The sequence below is a fragment of the Passer domesticus genome, chromosome 1, assembly GCF_036417665.1.
Source record: "Passer domesticus isolate bPasDom1 chromosome 1, bPasDom1.hap1, whole genome shotgun sequence".
NCBI lineage: Eukaryota > Metazoa > Chordata > Aves > Passeriformes > Passeridae > Passer > Passer domesticus.
Window position 1 is genome coordinate 144,715,399 of NC_087474.1, and position 19,323 is coordinate 144,734,721.

At 36.1% G+C, this 19,323-nt stretch overlaps 1 long non-coding RNA gene across 1 annotated transcript; it reads left to right on the forward strand.

The window, feature by feature from the left end:
- The first annotated feature begins 713 nt into the window (after positions 1-713).
- Positions 714-6,089, forward strand: LOC135289840 (uncharacterized). Its single transcript, XR_010352580.1, has 3 exons — positions 714-842; positions 2,991-3,169; positions 5,990-6,089. It is a non-coding gene; the product is annotated as an uncharacterized LOC135289840 (long non-coding RNA).
- The last annotated feature ends 13,234 nt before the right edge of the window (positions 6,090-19,323 follow it).

The following is a 19,323-nucleotide window of genomic DNA, read 5'->3' on the forward strand; positions in this document are numbered from 1 at the left end:
ATTAAGGTTTTCTTGATTCTCTTTGATATGTAACTGGCACTTGCTACTCTATTGGTTTAAAGTCTTCTTTTAACAATGTCTTAAGCAGTGATTTCTCAAAAGAAGCAGTAGCCAACATAGACAATAATACCTTCCAAAAGCAAATATACTGATTATTTGGTAAGCCATATAAATTGCAGGTTTTAGATAAGATGAATAGAGACTAGTGAGATACTGGGGTTTGCTGTTCTTTCTAGGGCTTTATGTTTCTACAAAGAATAATTGTGTCTAAAACTGCTCTAAATTTGGATCACATAGAGTAAACAGTTTTCCCTTCTCTCTGCGTATTTTAAAGCAATCGACACGTGTTTTAGAAAAGCAGTTGTTTTTGGAAGATGTTTCACAAAATGTCACTATGTGCTGCTCTTGGACTACTGTCTGCTGTCAGATGTTTATGTGCATATACCCCTCTGATGAGCTGGTTTAAAAGCAGCTTGTGTACATCACACAGTAAAAATGCAGTATGGTGATGGTGTAGAAAAACATTTAGATCTAAAAGTATAAAAATCTTCCTCTGTTATCAAAAAAAAAAAAAAAAAAAAAAAAAGAATGCAGGCCTCGACCATTTTCCACACAATTCCTATAGGTAACGCACACTTTAAGACAAAAATCGAAAGTGATACTTTTCTCGGAATAGAATGATTGTGTTTTTCTTGCTGCTCAACAAGTCAGTGCTGGTTGAGAAGGACAGTAGCTGATTGGTAACCTGACCCCCCTGCTCTCTTCCTTTGAAGGAGCCTGCAAGCAGGAGAGAGATGTGAGGATTGGAGAATGATTGCCCAAGAGGAGCAAAGGAGCTTCCGGTATGGATAATTTGGATGACAGAAAGGATATTTATATTGTATACCAGAGTTTATTTTTCTTTTGAAAGAGAACAAAAAAGTGCCTCCTGCCTCTTGCCCTAGCATCCTTCTAAATCCCTAGGGAGAAAGTGGCAGAAGGAACAAAAATTTCAAAGGTGTAACAGGTGTGAACTTTTGACTGAAAGAAGTTCACTACATGGTACGTGACTGCTACTCGATGTGACTGAGGATAGGGATTGTCCTGTGTTGCCCTGCTACAGAATAAGACATTTTTAGGTATGCAAGTAAGTTAAGGTCTGTCACACAGATAGACGTTGATATGATCTTCTGAAGTATTAATGTACATGTGGAAAGATACTCTAATGAACTGATTTAATTTTTGTACCATCAAAGTCACAATGAAATATAGATAGGAATTCAAATCCATTGACTTTTTGGATCACTAATTCTACATATTGAAGAATTTTTCACATGGATGGAGCTTCCATTTCTTATTTTGGTGTATATGAGGCATTCTAAAAAATATCATTTTTGGATCTCAAACATTGAAAAGCTTTTCTTAGTGCACTGCACACCTTTTTAAAAGATGATTAGCTCAATGACACTGACAGTTCAATTACAAAGGGTTGAGCACTTCTGACATTTAGCTGCAAGGGAAAATGTGACTGATTTTAGGGTTTTGGGAGATTTTGAATACATTAACATTCTTTCTAAAAGTTTGTGTGGTGTTGCCTTTATCCCTACTTATTTTTGTATAGTTTTCAGTACCTTGTGTTAACACAGAAACATGTTGAATTCCTTCTTAGATCTTTGAAGTGTATTTCTCTGGTTTATGGAAACTAAATTAAAACACAGGGTTTTGATAGGAAAATCTGAGAATTTTGTTTATTACTCTGATATATTTTCTCTATTCTTTCTCTATCAACACATCATAAAGCAACAGCTTTTTTTCTTTTAAGAGGGTAAATTAAGAAAAAGATAACAAAAGAGGAACATATTTCTTTAAGGGAGTTGCATGCAGTTATGTATCAGGATCTGACCCTTTTATCAGTTCCAGCTAAATTCCTTCTTCCAATGAAATGCATGCATTCACTCTTTTCTTATTTGGTACTTGGTTCTTGGTGTTGTTTTTGGGGTTTTTTTTTTGTTTGTGTTTTTTTTTTTTTTTGCTTTGTTTTGGTTGGTTTGTTGGTGTTTGCTTGCTTGTTTGTTAGTTTTGTTTGTTAGTTTTGGTTATTTGGTTTTTTTCCATTTAAATGTTTTCTGTACTGCTTAGGCACATATTTTCTCCCTCCTTCCCTCCCTCCCTCCCTCCCTCCCTCCCTCCCTCCCTCCCTCCCTCCCTCCCTCCCTCCCTCCCTCCCTCCCTCCCTCCCTCCCTCCCTCCCTCCCTCCCGCCACTTCCTTCCGCCACTTCCTTCCTTCTGCCACTTTCTTCCTTCATTTTTTTCACCAAAAAGCGGTATTGCAGATGAAAAATTAGCCTTCAGAGAAGCAATGACTCGAATTTCCTCACCTGCATGCCCAGTTAGGAGCCATCTGTTTCCTGTTTAAATGTACTAACCCTTACATTGTTTTTCCAGAACCCCTCTTACATTAATCAACACAATCCCAATAAAAAGAAACACCAAATCTTTGAGAAGCTAAGGAAATGTAGTTAAAATTATCTGTATCTCAGGTGGGAAAAATTGATAATAAAATTTTTATAGTATAGAACTTAGAGATGCTAGAGTTTTTCAGGGCAGTCTGCTACTAATTTTCATTAGTAGCAGTAATTAAGTAATTACTACTTAATTTTCAATCAAGTTGGTATAGCAGGCATGAAATGTTATGTCATGATCTATGTCAATTTTTGCTTGTCCTGGTTCCAGCCAGGAGGGGGCTTGGCCAGGCCCTGGAGATTATTCTGCACCACCTGGGGGTAGAGGGAAGGAAGTCACTTCTGGGCAAAAGGGGTCCCTTCCATTAGAGAAAGTTAGACAGAGGGAGGGGTAGGGTAACACCAGTGCTGAGCATTTTGCATGTGAATCCCTTGCTTCTCTCTTGTATACTTTTGCTATTAGTATTTTTGCTGTTTTCTTATTTAATTGCTGCTTCTAGTAAATTGTTCTTTTCTCAGCCCTTAATCTTTACCCTTTGTGTCTCCAGCTCTCCTATGCAGCCTGCCACAGGGGAAAGGAAGAGAGGGGCAAAGTGAGTGGCAGCAAGGATTGAAGGGTCCCAGTGGGAGCACTAAACTGGGGAGTGCCATTCCTAAACCATGACATGCTTTTTAAACAGTTGGTGGAGAGAACAGCTGAAGACATCAAGAAGTTTCTTACAACCTGGTAATTTTTAAATTAGCATAGTAGATATTAAATCCACTAAGATAATGAGTTTGAATATTTTTAGCAGAATATATGAAGGTACAATATCACCTCCAGGGGAGCAAAACAAAGTTCATAAAATGCTGGTATTACTTTAGCACTATTTTCTGTAAGGCTGTTTCAGACCTGTCTCAGGCTCATGCTGGGACTTCAAATGAGGTCTGAGTTATTGAACCCCTGTGACCATCAAAGGTAGCATGCTGGTTTTTCATTATCGTAAGTTACTGCTAAATTCTCAGTTAGGAGCTGTTTTTAAACCGAATCCTAGAATTTCTAGGCAGTTGCAATATATGTAGAGACTTTCATCTACTGATAAACTCTAGATTATGAAATTGATGGTTTGCAATATCTTCTCCACTCCTATGAAAGTTTGTGCACAAATTGCTTTGATCAGTCAATACATGCTAATAAGTAATATTCAGATAGCAAAACACCATGTGATTCCTTCTGTTATATTCAGGAGCTGCTGCTATGTCATTGTCTTGTTCTGTTCCTGGAACTGTCAGGGTGCTCCCGAATTTAGGTTTCTTATTTATAAAAATAGCTGCAGTGAAGATTATATCTAATCTCAAAAATAAAATGTTTTCCTTTTACTAATGTCAGTATAGTCATGGTTATGACAGAAAAATTGCAATAATAGGACTGATTCTCTGCAGCACTCAGCATGAATACTGTGATAGGACTAAGGTATTTATGACACTTACACTTGTTGCTATCCTGCATAGAAATATTTGACCCTTGGCTGCACTTGCACCTGGCATGCTTCTGTTTAGAGCCACACACCTCTTCTCCTTTCATCTCAATCTTTTCTATTGCTAATGGCTAAATGAATGCAGTTTTTTTTTCTTTTCTACTCCGCAGCAAGTTCCTACTTGTCTTTATATTATTATATTATTCTTAGCATATTGCCAGAGCAGAACTGCCATACATGGGAATCAGTAAAAGCAGAATACTGTCATTTTGATTCAAAATCATTTTACACCTGCTGCACACTCAAGCAGTACTTTGTCTGGAATGGATGTTTCTCTGACACCTTATTCCAGGCCACTAAGTCTGAGTTACTCTCTTTCCTTTTCAAGTGGTCAGACCATGTCTTTGCTACTCCTGTGGGTATGACACCATGATCTAATATGACTTCAGCCAGACTCATGCACTGCAGTGCTTGTCCCCTGACTGCCAACCAAAAAGAGATTTGACATGTACAGAGTTTTGCTTTTGCAGCTTATAGGCAGTAAGAATGTGGAATGACAGAAGAATGATTTATGATTTATTTGTTTGAAGGAGAATAGAATTCACTATGTTTATGACACACTGTATTAACCATATCTGGCATTTCAGTGAAGCCTGATATGATGTAGCCTTGCTAAATCTTGCAGTTTGCCATGTCTCTTTGGGAACAAAGCATGTCCTAATTTGAATTACCCTCACTCTTTCAATATGTCAGATTCTAGATGCTGTGAGGCAGATTACTCAGATGATAAGTATATAGCCTCTATTTAAAATCTCTCTGTTACTGTTTACTTCTATGGGACTGAAGAATTATATCTTCACAGCTTCAGAAGAGGATATGTTGAACAGAGTGCTGTAAGTGCCTGTCTTGGGTCTAGACCTGTTCAGTATTCAGTTACACAAAAGGACACCACATAAATATGCTAATTAAAATTTATAAAAGAAGAAACTGGAAGGGTCTACAGTTACAGGAAGGAAACCAGAAAAAGCCCAAGATTTTAAACAATCATGAATAAATGTCCCAAAGATGAAATAGTCAATAACCATATCTGCACATGTAGCATATTTAGAATATTTAGTTACACCAATGCATAGAAATAATTTACTGTATAGGTAAGGCTTCAGAAATGTTGAAATTGATCATGAAATGAAGCAAGAATCAATGTTGTGTCATACACATTGTGTTAGCAGCAGTAAATGCCAAAAAAAAAAAAAAAAAAAAGTGAATAATGGTTCAGTGATCCTTGGGAGATGTTAGTTTCCAGTAAGAAATCTGTGTAATTCTGGGCATTCCAGTTAAAGAATTATATAAAGCAGTTAGGAAAAGCCTAATGAACATTAACAAGAATGCCTAAAGGTACCAAAAAATGAGGTTCATGAGGAAAGGTAGAATGAATTGTATATACATATACATATGTATATCTGTGTGAGAGAGAAAGAAAAGGAGATAATATGGTCTACAAGTCCATAAAAAGTTTCTTACAACAGGAAATACTCTGCATATTCTTGATGAGCACAATAGGATGTAATGGAAAACATTGTAGAGATGGGAGAACTTTTGACAGTGAGGGGAGTAAAAAAATGCAGAGGGGTTGTGCAGCCTCCAGATCCTTTGAAAACAGACTGGCTAAATATCTTTCAGCAGTGATGCAAATGAAATTCTGTCCTGAGACGAAGACATTATATTTTTGTCTTGTTTCATAAATTCTAATACTTTATTTCTCTGTATGAATGGCCCAAATATTTTGCAAGCCTTGAAAACAAACCCTTTTTAGACAAGTAAAATCTGGTGAACCTTGTATCATATAAGAGCAGTGTGTGTGTGAGGGAATTATATCTATCCAGATGTAAATAACTTTAGATTGAAATAGACGAGAGGAGAAAAAATTTACATAGGTACAAAAGAGCTATTGGTAGGTATATTCCATCAGATCTTCAATCACACCATACACGGTTTTAACGGACAGAGGAGTTAAAATCAGGCTATCTGTTTTTATCATTATAGTCTTCTCCAAATATTGACAGTTTTCTCATGGAAGTTTCTTATTTCAGGCCAAAGGATTTATTTTATGGTCCATGAGGATAAAAGTTCTGCACTGAAGATTTTGGAAGATGGACAAATCCTTTAAAGGCTAGTACCAGGTGATAGCTGGACTGCAGGTAAATGAGATTGTGCGGTTTGTGCCATCACTGTCATCATGGAATCCTTGTTCCCAGAAAGTCAGTGCTTTAGCTTGCATTGTCCATAGTTGAATAATGGCTTGAGATTGAAATGACACTGCAAAAAACATTGAAACAATATGTTTTAGCAATGTGTCAAATAGCTCTCGTCAAAAGGCTATTTTCAAAGGGTTGTTTTCTCCAACCTGCAAATATCATGACATTTTTTGTTGAGTTAAAGGGCAGATTTCCCATGCGTTTTCTTGAAGAATTATGGCACTTTTTGTATTTACACACACTGTACATTTCAGTCCAGCATTTTTCCCTTTGTTGTAAGACTAATACAAGCTTAATGTTTTCTTTAGTTTATATTATCTTGTCTACAGAACTATCTGAAGTCTTACATTATGTCAAAAAGAAAAAAAAAGCCATATTTCTTCTTACAGTCATCAGGTCTACTTAAAATACAACATATCCTTTATAAAACTCAGGATATAAGAATTGAGTCTGTGTACAGATATTCAGGTGTTTATTTTTTACTATGAGGCTGAAGACTTTCATTAGTATATCTGAGTTTTTTCATAATTTTGGCTTTTTCTCTATAAAAGGTAATCACTTCCTGGCAGTATCAATTTATTCATCAGTATGATTCACGTAAGCAAATAATTCCTTGTTATAATTAAAATATACATTCTGTACTGCTTACTTCAAACATTAATAATTATTCTCCTACTATTCTTATTATTCTTATTCTTATTCTTATTCTTATTCTTATTCTTATTCTTATTCTTATTCTTATTCTTATTCTTATTCTTATTCTTTAGTATATTATTGGACATTTGAAAATGAATAGACTGCTTCTAACAATCCAGAAAACATTAACTTATCAACTGAAATGGCTGATTTTGGGAGCTTTTCAGGTCACATGAACTGTAGCTGTGATTTCCTTACGTGTCTTTCCATTATGTATTCATATGGTATATTAAAAAAAAAAAATTATTGAAAGACTGAAGGGTAAAGTAACTAGATTTAGATCATCACAATAATTTCCTGGCTTACTGAAATCAGTTTTCAAGTGTACTCTGTTATGATGGGTGTGATTTCATTGACAATGTTTTTAAGATCACAACAGTTTTGATTTGGAGAAGACATTTGCACACCTTTTAAATGAAGCATTGTTTTCTGCATTTCTTCAGGCTAAATGAAGCCTTGGGTTTTTTTGCCAAACATTTTCATTATTAGGAGTAATGTCAAAGGGAGTATGTTCTTTATACTAGCAGAGAAGAAGCTCTGCAGAGTATTGGTTTGTAAATTGGCCATAGCAATTCAGCTCTATGTTAAAAAAAAATGTTGTGGGCTAAAGTGATTTTGCTTCATAGACACTGAGAAAATAATGTGTAGCATTTAGACTGAACTATGCAGTAGCCATTGGAGACTGCTGGGTTCACAGAATCACAGAATACTCTGAGTTAGAACTACTTGGTTATCATACATAGAAAGAAAAATAGAAGAATCCACAAATTCTAGTAGTGCACAGAGCTTGAACATGCAGCTAGTACTATTTTTCATTAACATATTTTTAGTTTCATGGGGAAAAAAAAAGCAGGAAAAACAGGGACCTGGAAAGATTAATTTAAGAGAAGTATAACAGTAATTCAGGACATTTTATACTACCTGATATTACTTTCTAAAAGCTTCATCATATTTTCATTGAGTAACACAAGCAACAAGCTTTGGTTAGAAAGTATGAAATTAATCACTAATATGGCATAAACATTATAACAGCTGATAACAGCATTATAACAGCAACATACAATAATGAAATTTGATACCTTTTTGGGTCTCTGTAGAGATTGTGGTAAATTGTAAATCAAACGCCTTTAGAAATATTTAGAAAAAATGTATTAGATAGTGAAAGTAAGACATAAAAAGTGTATTTGGATCTCTTGGAGCTCTTTCCCCATCTGATCCTTGTGTACTTGTCATTGCCACAATTTACCCTTTCTTGCCCTTGCAAATGAGGCTGTAAATTAAATACACTAAATATATTTTCCCAGCAACTTTTGTCCTGTTTTCTGTGAGGTATATCATAGAAGGCAGTTTCTCATGTAGCAATATATATCAATGTCTAGAACTAATCATACCACTAAATAATTCAGTCTGACAGAATGATCCCTTTACATCAACTTGCTGATTTTAGTAGGTATGTTCCAGAAGAAACAAAGAGAAGAAGCATGTAAACAATAGTTCTACTAATGTAAACAATACATCAAAGATGTATAGACCTTTTAAAAGGTCTATTATTCTGGTTTACATTCATTGTCTTTCAACAAAAAGAAATCCAAGATGGAAGTGATATTCTCAAAAAATTAAAATAATCTTATTAATTTATGTTTTCTTCTGCTAGCAAAGTTTCAAACCATGTCATTGGAAAAAATTGATCTACTCTACCAGAGGAGATCTATCTCTAAACAGAAACAATGAAATGAAAGATTAAATGGAACAACCTTCATTTTCTTCCCGGTGGTTCAGATACAAAACTCTTCAGTCTAGAGAATCCTCAGTCTGAATTTTTATTATGTACAAAATTTAAAAAGTATTTTGCTCAAGTGTGAATATTGAATAAATATAAAATAAGCATTTAATACCTATATATGTGTAGTAATGGATAACGTCTTCCATTTATGGAATTCATAAATTCATAAAAATTTGTCTTACAAACATATTGTTAATCATGCAAGACCTAAAACATCAGTGGATTTAAAAACCCATAAATTTCAACTGATCACTAGCCTTTGAGAGCATGAATATAATATCTTAAAATTTTTTCCAGCCCATGAAGTAACATGGTTTCTCATAAGAGCTTTTAGTACTAAGTATATCCATAAATTTCTTTTAATTCAATGATTGTGACTAAAGTGTCCTCATGATCCTAAGCAAATATGCACTGTTTCCCATCAACACTTGTCTTTGAATAAATTGCAGGAACATGGTAAAAAAGGCATTTACACCCACAGAAGGTCCATGATGGTGATCTAGAGTTCACCAAAATCACTAGGAGTTTACAGAAGATTTTATTTGGATTATATGGCTCCACTGCATTTCTGAGTGTACTGATTCTCTGGACTTCAGAAAGTGGGGATCAGGAAATAACAATCACACTGATCTGCTACAATGAATATTGTTCTTCATGTCACCTTCCGCTCCTAATGTAACCTTGCTATTCTAGGCATTACTTTCACCAAACATTGTAGGCGCTACACTGTAGACCTAGCAGTCTGATGGAACCACACGTGGTAAAAAAAATCTCCTTCAAATGTATATTAGGCATCAAGCTATTGATAAATACCACCTCTGTGTATGCTGTGTGTGCTGCCAGACAGACCATTTGTACAGCTGAGGTCACAAAGTGCCAAGGAGATGTGTCTGATGTTTTGTGCCTGTCAAACAGGTCTATAACACCACATAGGTCTGCAGCACTCCTGTGATGAGAGATAAGGTTCTTAAGAGGCATAATACATAAATGCCTATGTTATTCAGTTTCACTTCTAAAATAATTTACTGCTTGCTCAGTCTGCTTGTGGCAGTGTAGACATTCCACTTCTAAAGAAAGATTTTTGCTCTTGGGAAAAATGGAATTGACTTCAAGGCAGACTTTGCAGACATGTGAAAGATAGTTTGAGGCTCGATTATTTCTTTCAAGATCTGAACACAGTGGCAGACAGAAAGTGTTTATAGTTCTTCCCTTTAGCTGTCCATTACTCATGGGAGTGATTCTCACTTCTCTGTTCTCCCTTTGAAAATCTGTTGGCTTTGGAGTAGCTGTAGGCAGCGCTGCAAATCATTGCATTATGTGAGTTTTTTTCTTTAATGTAAAAGGTGAGTATTTGCAGGGATTTATACAGTAAAATCAGTTAAGCAAATCACTGTTACGAATTTTTTTTTTTTTGGAAAGTCTCATAAAGTGCAAATTTCTCTGTTCCCTCCCTTGTTTTGGACTTTATACAATTTGAAGTGATTATGATAAAGAGGATAAACCAACAATACCTTGGTATAAATAATATCTAATAGTGCTTAATACTATGCTGAATTTCAATTTCTACTAATATTCATAGTATATATGTCTTAGAATTTAACTTATAAAAAACAGTAAACTCATGTTTTGTTCATTCTTAGATTTTGGGATCCACAAACAAATTTTTCAACAGATTTTTATAATTATTTTATTTTTTAGAAAGATGTAAAAGCCCTTATTTTTTGGTGGTCGTTGCCATTTTATAATTATTAATGCTTTACAAATAAAAAAATATAAAATGGTAAATCATACTGAAAAATAGAATAGAAGGCTTTTTTGTGTGTTAAAAACAGGAAGGCAATTTATGCTTTTTTTTCTGTAAATATAGCGAGTCCACAACAGTACAGAGAAATAAAAAAAATTTAAAAAGGGGTTAACTTTTGAAAAAGACAAGAATATAAAAATTATAGAATTAATTCAAAATACTGATGATCATTTACAAATAATAGCTTCACTTTTCTTCAAGAAAGGATATAAAGTTTACAACTTATGACTTTTTTTTTAATGTCAGAAATCTTAATTTCTACTCTCAATATCTATCAGTAAGTGTGCCCCCACCTTACATAATTTGAGTTCCAGCTACATCTGCCAAGCTGGTATTTGTGCCTGGGATGCTTCTTTGCTTGTCTTTGTTATGGGACTGGCATTATTGTTCAAATAAAAATAATTGAAGAAAGAAAATATTGACTGTGCAGATGACATGAATATATTACATTAGTACAAACCTCCTAAAAATGGAAATCCCACTGCACATTAGGACTCTTATTCTTGTTGTGGGAGGTATTTGCCAGGCACAAACTGTGAAAAGTAGAAGTTTTAATGACCTACGTAGATTCTACTAATGCAATCTATTTCATTTTACTTACTGTAGTCAAATGTAACCTAACCATGAGGATTTCTGGCACATTATATTGAAATGTCAACAGATGCCTAGCTGGGCAGTGCTAGGTGCTTGGGAGGGCTTGTCTGAGCCTGAGCTGGTGGCAGACTGCTCTAACAAAGAGCATCGCTTGACCTGAATCAAACTTCTGTGACAGCCAGAGGTGGATGAAGCTGGCCAAGCCAGACATTCACTATGGCACAGGCAGTTTGCCTGTGGTGTCTCCCAGGGCTGGGGGAGGTCATGATCCAAATGGGGCTGGAGGCTAGTCAGGGCAATCAGGGGTGAGAACACTGGAAAAACAGCACTGATCATGGAAAGAAAGAAATGTCCCCATTCCACCTTGACCACCACTCCCCACCAAGCACAGAGCTTGGGATTCTAACTCACTTGGACACCCCATTGTCTCTCTGGCTGAAGAAGTCTGGTGCTCTTGAGCAGAGGGATATTGGGAGTGCAAGAACAACACCAAACTAACAGGGCAGCTCAGACCATGCTCTCAGGAGTAACAGTTTGCAAGCATATTATTACCAATGAAGCTTTTCTATATTTGGACTACACGTATCATTCTAATTGGACTAAAGATAGATGTTTGCTAGATTTTGATCAGATCAAGATTTTAATTTGGCTAACAATAAGTTCTTCACTCCATACATAAAGTTACCTTTGGTTGTTTTACACTTTGTTTCAAACCTGGTTAGAACCTAAACAAACACTTCACACTGCACACCATATGCAGCTATCACATTATTAGGAAAGAACTTCACAAGTGACCTAGTTTATAGGAGAAAAACTGATTTTTACAGACTTTGCAGGTTCAGTGGGATCTCTTAATCTACTGCTACCAATATTTTTTATCTTAAATGTACGTCTTCATGAACACTCATAAGTCAATATAAAGTGTTAAGACATTGGTAATAACCATGCTGATTGATATTTATTTGTTTAGTACCAGACTCTTCTGTCAGGTTCCACAATCACATTAATAAGAAATTCAGTTTTATTACTATGTTTATACACAGTGGTTTTCTGTTTTTCTTTTTTTTTCCTGCTTCCTCTCTTTGTTTAAAAGCTAACTTGGGCTTTCCTCTCATCCCAGTGGAACCAATTCCCACAAGTATACCTCCAAAGACTGCCTTTTGTGGGAAAGCTGCTCAAGGTAAAGCTAGTGAGTAATGAATGGAACATGTGGCCTTTAAATATATAACACCAGGTCTAAGAGCAAGAGGTCACTGTCCCACTTTTTACCCTTGTTCTTCACTTCATTAACAAGTGAATTTAAAATGCACTGTGTAATAATGTTTCCATTTCAGTGGTTGAGTATATAGTAAAAATACTACCATTTGCTTTCACTGGTTTTGCTTTTATACATTTTTGCACCTTAGTCAAGGGGAAAAAATCCAGTGCTGCACTTTAAAAGTCCAAACTGCTTTTCATTTTAGGTTTGGTCATTAGAAGCTAGAGGTGCAAGAGACATATACACCTTTCTGGAAACTCAGACTAAAAAGTGGTGAAGAAAAGGACATTGATAAGAGAAGATAACTTGCTGGAAGACCAAAATGGCAATACCTAAAGAAATTATGTGAATGTTTAAATAGGGAAACTTTTCAAACCACAGCTTAAAGTGATTAAATGCATGAAATAAAGTGTGAATTAATAGAACCCTTAAGAAATTCACCTGCATACTTTTTTTGATGTTGCTTCTACTGAGATAGAGGGGGAAACTAGCACCAAATAGACATTAAAATGCACTACTTCCTATGTTTTCAGCATTATGAGCTTAAATTGAAACATGATCTGTAGAGGTTTTTAATAAATACTTCTAACTGTTAAGACTGAGTGTTAATAAGTCAGCTTTGAGAAATCTTGATTTCAAGATTTTCTGAGTGTACTTAATTTAATTTAGTTTACACTTCACATTTTTAAACTAAATAATTTCAGTTGAATATCCTTTTGCCCGTTTTGTACTGGCCTCTTTTAGAGAGATTCATACTACTGTAATCATGATCCTACAGGCTTTATTCGGGAATAGTTCAATTCACACAGTTGTTCCTTTTCAGAATAAATGTTTACAGAATGTTGAGAGACATTGATATCTATGATAATATTTTATTTCCCTATTTCATGAGGGCATTGAAGGTTGCAAGAAATTGTTACAAAATGATAATGCTTATTGTTTCACGAAAAGGCTATGTCTAGCAGCCATGGTGTCTGTAACTGTGTAGCTACTCCTGCTCACGGCTCCAGGAAATCTAAGCACAAAAGTTACCTTTTCAAGTACTTGGAGACCTATCAACACAATTTATGCTATAGCATATTCCCTGCCTCCTTATCCCGCACCAAGATATTCTGGTTTATTGCTGCAGGTTCTGGCCCAAGATCCAGCAGGGTAAGGTCTGGAGATATAAGACTGAACTCCCCCTAGACAAACTAGAATGCTAATTTTTAAGTCACTTTTCCACATGAAAGTAAAATAGTATTATTTGTTTGCAAAACTATGCTGATACTTATTGGATATGGGAGTTCAAACGTTGGCCTTGCCACTAGTCTTGATTGCTGTGTTGCAAATGTACAATTGATGCCATTTACACCAAACATATGGAGTTCAACAACCACAAGCATCCAATTCTGCATCTGGGATGGGGCAACTCTGGATGCACGGACTGGGGAACAAGATGCTGGAGAGCAATGCTGTGGAAAAGGACCTGGGGGTCTTGACTGATGGCAAGTTGAGCATGAGCCAGCAGTGCCCTGGCAGCCGGGAGAGCCAAGTGTGTCCTGGGGGGCATCAGGTACAGCATCACCAGCTGGGCAAGGGAGGGGGTTGTCCTGCTCTGCTCTGCACTGGGGTGGCCTCACCTTGAATATTGTGTGCAATGTAGGATATCAGCCTATTAGGAACCATCCCAAAGAGGTCTGTGAAGATAGTGAAGTGCCTGCAAGGGAAGCCATAAGAGGAGTGCTGAGGCAACTTGGTCGGCTCAGCCTAGAAAGGAGGAGACTGAGGAAGGAGCTTGTTGCAGTCTACAGCTTCCTCATGAGGGGAAGAGGAGGAGAAGACGCTGATCTCTTCTCTGTGGTGACCAGTGAGAAGACAACAAAATGGACTGAAGTTGTGTCAGGGGTGATTTTGGTTGGGTATCAGGAAAAGGTTCTTCACCCAGAGAGTGGTTGGGCACTGGAACAGGTCCCCAGGGAAGTGGTCACAGCACCAGACTGAGAAGAGTTCAAGCAGTGTTTGGACAATGCCTTCACATACATGGTGTGGCTCTTCGGCTGTCCTGTGCAGGACCAGGAGTTGTACTCCACAATCCTTGTGGGTCCCTTCCAGCTCAGGACATTATATGATCTGTGTTCACCTATTTACTCCAGGACAAGGAATCTGTTGTGTTACTCTGAGGACTGGACAAGACGGTGCAGTTCTTCAGTTTGAGTTCCATCACACAAGCTCAGTTGTGTCAGTGACCAGAGACCACAAGTCAGACAAATCTAGATGTTAGGCTACTAATGCTGAGGAACATGGAGATTAATAGATGTAACTGAGACAGAGTACCAACTTAGTTGCTAATATCAGGGTATTCATCTTCTACTTTAGATTTATATCTGCAACATCAGAATGTCTGATGTGGAAACAGCAAGATGGGCAGCAGATTCCTCCCAAATCACTTAATAACTTGGAAAATATAAGCCTCAACATTGTTTATTAAGAAAATTGATGTATTTAATTGCAGCTCCAGTAAGCTCATGTTGAAAATAAAAGTATTTAAATTCTATTATATTTTCTTCTGTAAATAATTAAATAACTCTTGCTGGTATTGTTGTGTTTCATTGGAAATGTGTGTTATTCAAATGTATTAAGGAAGACCTTACACGGAGAGCTTACACAGAGTTTGATTCAGAAACTGCATACAAAAGACAATGAACTTAGGCAGTAATTCCTGCTTTTGATAACAGAAACTTTTAATTGAAGCATACAGAGGAATCTAGCTAAATCTGTTCTCTTTACAGGAAATGAAGACATACAGGGACATTCAGAGAATGATCCATTCTCAATTTAAATGTATATCTAAAAGTGGGATATAATATCTTTTGGAAATACTACATTTCTTCTGTTAACTAGAAAATAAACTGAGAATCTAATTTTTTACCCAGGTCTGTTTAGGTATGGTGAATCTTACACTTTATCAATTATGAGTTACCAGTTTTGAAGGTACTGATCTTCTGCCTGTGCAGACTATATGAAAACCTCTATATAAACCTCTTCTTTATATGATGGAAGCTGTGGGCAGGAATCATCAAATCATTCTACTTGGAAGTGGTCTAAGGAGGTCTTTAGCTGAACCTCCTGATGAAATTAAGTACAACATACAATTCAGACCAGGATGCACAAGGCTGTAGCCTGTTGGGTCCTGAAACCCCCAAGCATGAAGACAGTGGAACATCTCTGTGCAGCCTGACCAACGCATTGTCTGTTCTCATTATAAGAAAAGATTTTTCCGAAGTAATTCTTACAGTGTACTACTTCTTCTTCATAATACTGGCTCTTACTTATAATTTACTTCAGTAAAGAGCCCTCTCTGCCTTCTTGGCAGATTTATTCTTGGTAAACCCATGATGGTTGGTCCTAGTAACCTACCTATCCATCATGTGGCTAGGATAGACTGAACTGGAATTTTCTATGGAAAATTCAGCTGAAATTCAGCTAATCAATCTTGTTGTACATTCATTCCTCACTAATACTTCTATTTTGAAGACAGGTAAAATATTTTCTTCTGTTATTATGGACCTCTCCTTCTCTCCAAAATGTCTTAAGTGTAATAGGAAGAAGTGTCACAATGACATCTGTTGTGTCTTAGCACTTTGATATCCATCCTGTCTGGTCCCACAGGCCAGATAATACCATTCTTATCTAAAAAAAAAATAAACCTGAATTTATAGTTTAAATATAAACTTGTGAAGGAATACAGTATTTAAATTTAATTTCAATTGAAAGCAGTGTATCTGAATTTGCTACAGAGTTCCACAGGGGCTCTCAGAGTAGTGTGTCTTCCCAGGTACCATAAGAAACACAATGGCTAGATATAATGAGACTGGATAAGGATAGTATTTTCACTTTATTTCTGATTGCTTGATTTTAACCAGCCTAGGAGCTATCATTTGCATCTTTCAAGAAATCATTTTTAATTTCACATGTCTGGGTATAGACTCAACACTAGTTATCTATCTTGAAAATCAAGCATCTAGCTAAATCTGCACTGCATCAACATTCTATTTTCATATTATCCCCAAGTGAAATTAAGTAAAAATTGATGTGTATACTTAAAAGAGAGACTATAGATTATTGTTTTTCTATATTAATACATAATGAAGGCAACAGGGAAAAGTGAAAGCATTTCTTCTTTAACTAAATACCTTCTGATCTATTTTAAAAAAGGTTGGTTTTTGTTTTGGTTTTTTTTTTTTTTTTTTTTTTTTACCATGTGCAGAGTGAAATGTGCTACTATAATTCTTCAATAATAAGTTGTGAATTTGGTCTGGCTGAGATGAAGCTAATTTTCCTCACAGCAGTGCCCTTGGAGGTCTGCTTTGGTAGCTAGAAAGGTGCTGATAACACACCAGTGTTTGAGATACTGCTGAGCAGTGCTCACACAGCACAAAGGTCAGTTTTCAACATTCCTCCTTGCCATTAGGTGGGGGGTGGGCAGCATCTTGGAAGGGGGCATAGCCAGGACACATGAACCAAACTGACTGCAGAGTTATTCCATACCATATAACATCTGATCAGCAATAAAAGCTAACAAAAAGGAGGAGAAAGGGGGATGGGCTTTATGAGAATAATGATTTTGATTTGATTATGAGAATAATTATTTTTGCTTTGCTTCTATACGTGCCTTTTGCTTTTGCTATTGTTTTATTAAACTGATTTTATCTTCACCCATGAATTTTCTTCAAACTTATTTTCTACCTGCTCCATCCTGCTGAGGAGGGAAGGGATAGAGCAGCATGGTGAGCATCTTGCATCCAACCAAGGTATATACACCACAATTCTTAGACATTGGATTTAGTTTTGCTTAATATTACCTTGCTAATTGATGCAACAAGTCTTTCATAAATACAATCAGAATTTGAGTTACTGCATTTTTATCAATATTGTGTTTGTTAATGCCAGCTCATTTGTACCGATGCATGTGATCATGGAGGAGTGACTCATGTTCATACAGAGAATGAAATGGCTGTTTATGTTCAGAAATACTAAGTCTATGGTTGCATAATATTCAAAACAGACCACGAGGATAGTTTAGTTACTGCATAGCAACACTAAGTTACACATAACGTTTTCTCCTCAAACTCGCTATAATATATATTTTTTAATACAAGCAGATACTAGGGAGACAAATCAACACATGCTAAATGAATAGATGCAGCAAAAATGTTTTCCAGTCCTCATTTTCTATTATTCTTAATTTTATATAAATGCCAGTAGTTACAGAAAGAAACTGCAAAGCCAAGATAGAAGGAGGCAGTATTATAAAATTGGGGCTTTTTATCACAGTCTGTCCATGGTTCCTGGTTTATCATTCCACATCTTGGATCCTGGGAGAGCTAGTGATTACACTGAGGCAGAGACCTGTGAATAGTAGCTAAGGAAGCCCTACCTGCTGTGTGCTGCAATTTGTCTGGAGGCTGGTGACCCTGAGCTGACTCTGTCTGAGTCAGGAACCAGAGACTTTTCAGGAGCTTGGAGCCCAGGGTAGATTATCTTGCCTGGTTCACTCCAGTGCTCTGTCATCTGCCTGTTATTGGCCCAGGTAAGAGTATTGTACTTTGGGTACTGGAAGCAGAAATACTGCTTCCACTACCCAAACTAGTAATTTCAACTAGTTCAACTTTTTCTGTGCTGTCTTGAAGTCCAATCTATCCTGTGAATTTTTCAAATGCAAATTTAGTTTTCTTTTCTTAGTAGGAAAATACATTCAACATGACTACTTTTTTTTCAGTATTTAATTTGGGGGTTTTTTCCCTCTAAATATAATTTGAACAATTCTATTGAATGAAATTGTTCAAGGCTCTAGTTTATTCATGTATAATCACAGTTAGCAAAAACCACTCTTGAAATATTAAATGCTGATTTCTTAACTGTATTTGCATTCTTAGTTGCTGAATTATTAATGTTGTGTCAAGGATTAATCACTAATAGATCTGGGGTTTTTGTCTCATAAGCTATTTGTGCCCTTTGTGACGCCCTGTGACAAATAACACTGGGTACATAATGGCCTGCAATCAATATAGACTGAAAAATGTGAACATCAACACAACACAGGTAATGTGCCTTCTGCTGAGGAAATATCTGCCAGGAGAGAGTGACATGAGGATGAAAATATTAAATATTTGAAGTTGGACAGAAATGAATAATTTGTACAGAGCAGTTGTAATTGCTTTATTTAAGAGATGATGGATGACTCAGTATCCCTTTTTTTTGTCATGTGAGTTCTGAGTGATTTGTCAGCTGTTGGCAGCTTAATGGTTCCAGTGTCCAAGAGATCAGGCACATCAGCCATGCTCATGTCAGAGCAGGGAATGTAGCTCTCCCAATGAGCTTCAGGCATTCAGTGAGTCAGGCAAGTGGTTTACTTTATAGCACCTGAGCAAAGTAGATGAACTCAAGATGGGCTGCTAATTAACAGTGGAGATGGCATACATTTTGTTACCTACATACAATTAATCCATGTTACAATGGCTTTTAAATCTTTCACATGTTAGCAAAGGACTTTCAAATTCCGGAATAAGAGTCAGCTAGTTTTGCTTATATCTATATGGAGGACAAATTGTGGGGTTTATTAAAAAATGTGCTCTTGCTGAACATAAATCTATTTAATCTCTTTTTAATAGAAATAATATCATATTAGGAAACATGCTAGGAAACCTGCCTCAAATATCTAAAATAAACTGCTCTGTAGAAATACAGGTTTCTAATTTTGGAAGACTGAGTGGAGCTTTATTTCACTCTCAATGTCAAATATTTCTGCAAAGATATTGCTGTACTTAATCAAAGGTATTAGTTACACATAATTGTGAATATGTGATCAAAAAATATTTGAAACTGAACAATTTCTAGAAGCAATTTTCTCAGACTGTTTCCTTACCAAAAAAAAAAAAAAAAAAAAAAAAAATCAAGACTAATTGTTATACCAAAGGATTTTTATTTTTTTTCACATGAAATATTATGTACTAGTGAGATTCCTGTATTGGCCAAGAGATAACTTTAAATGT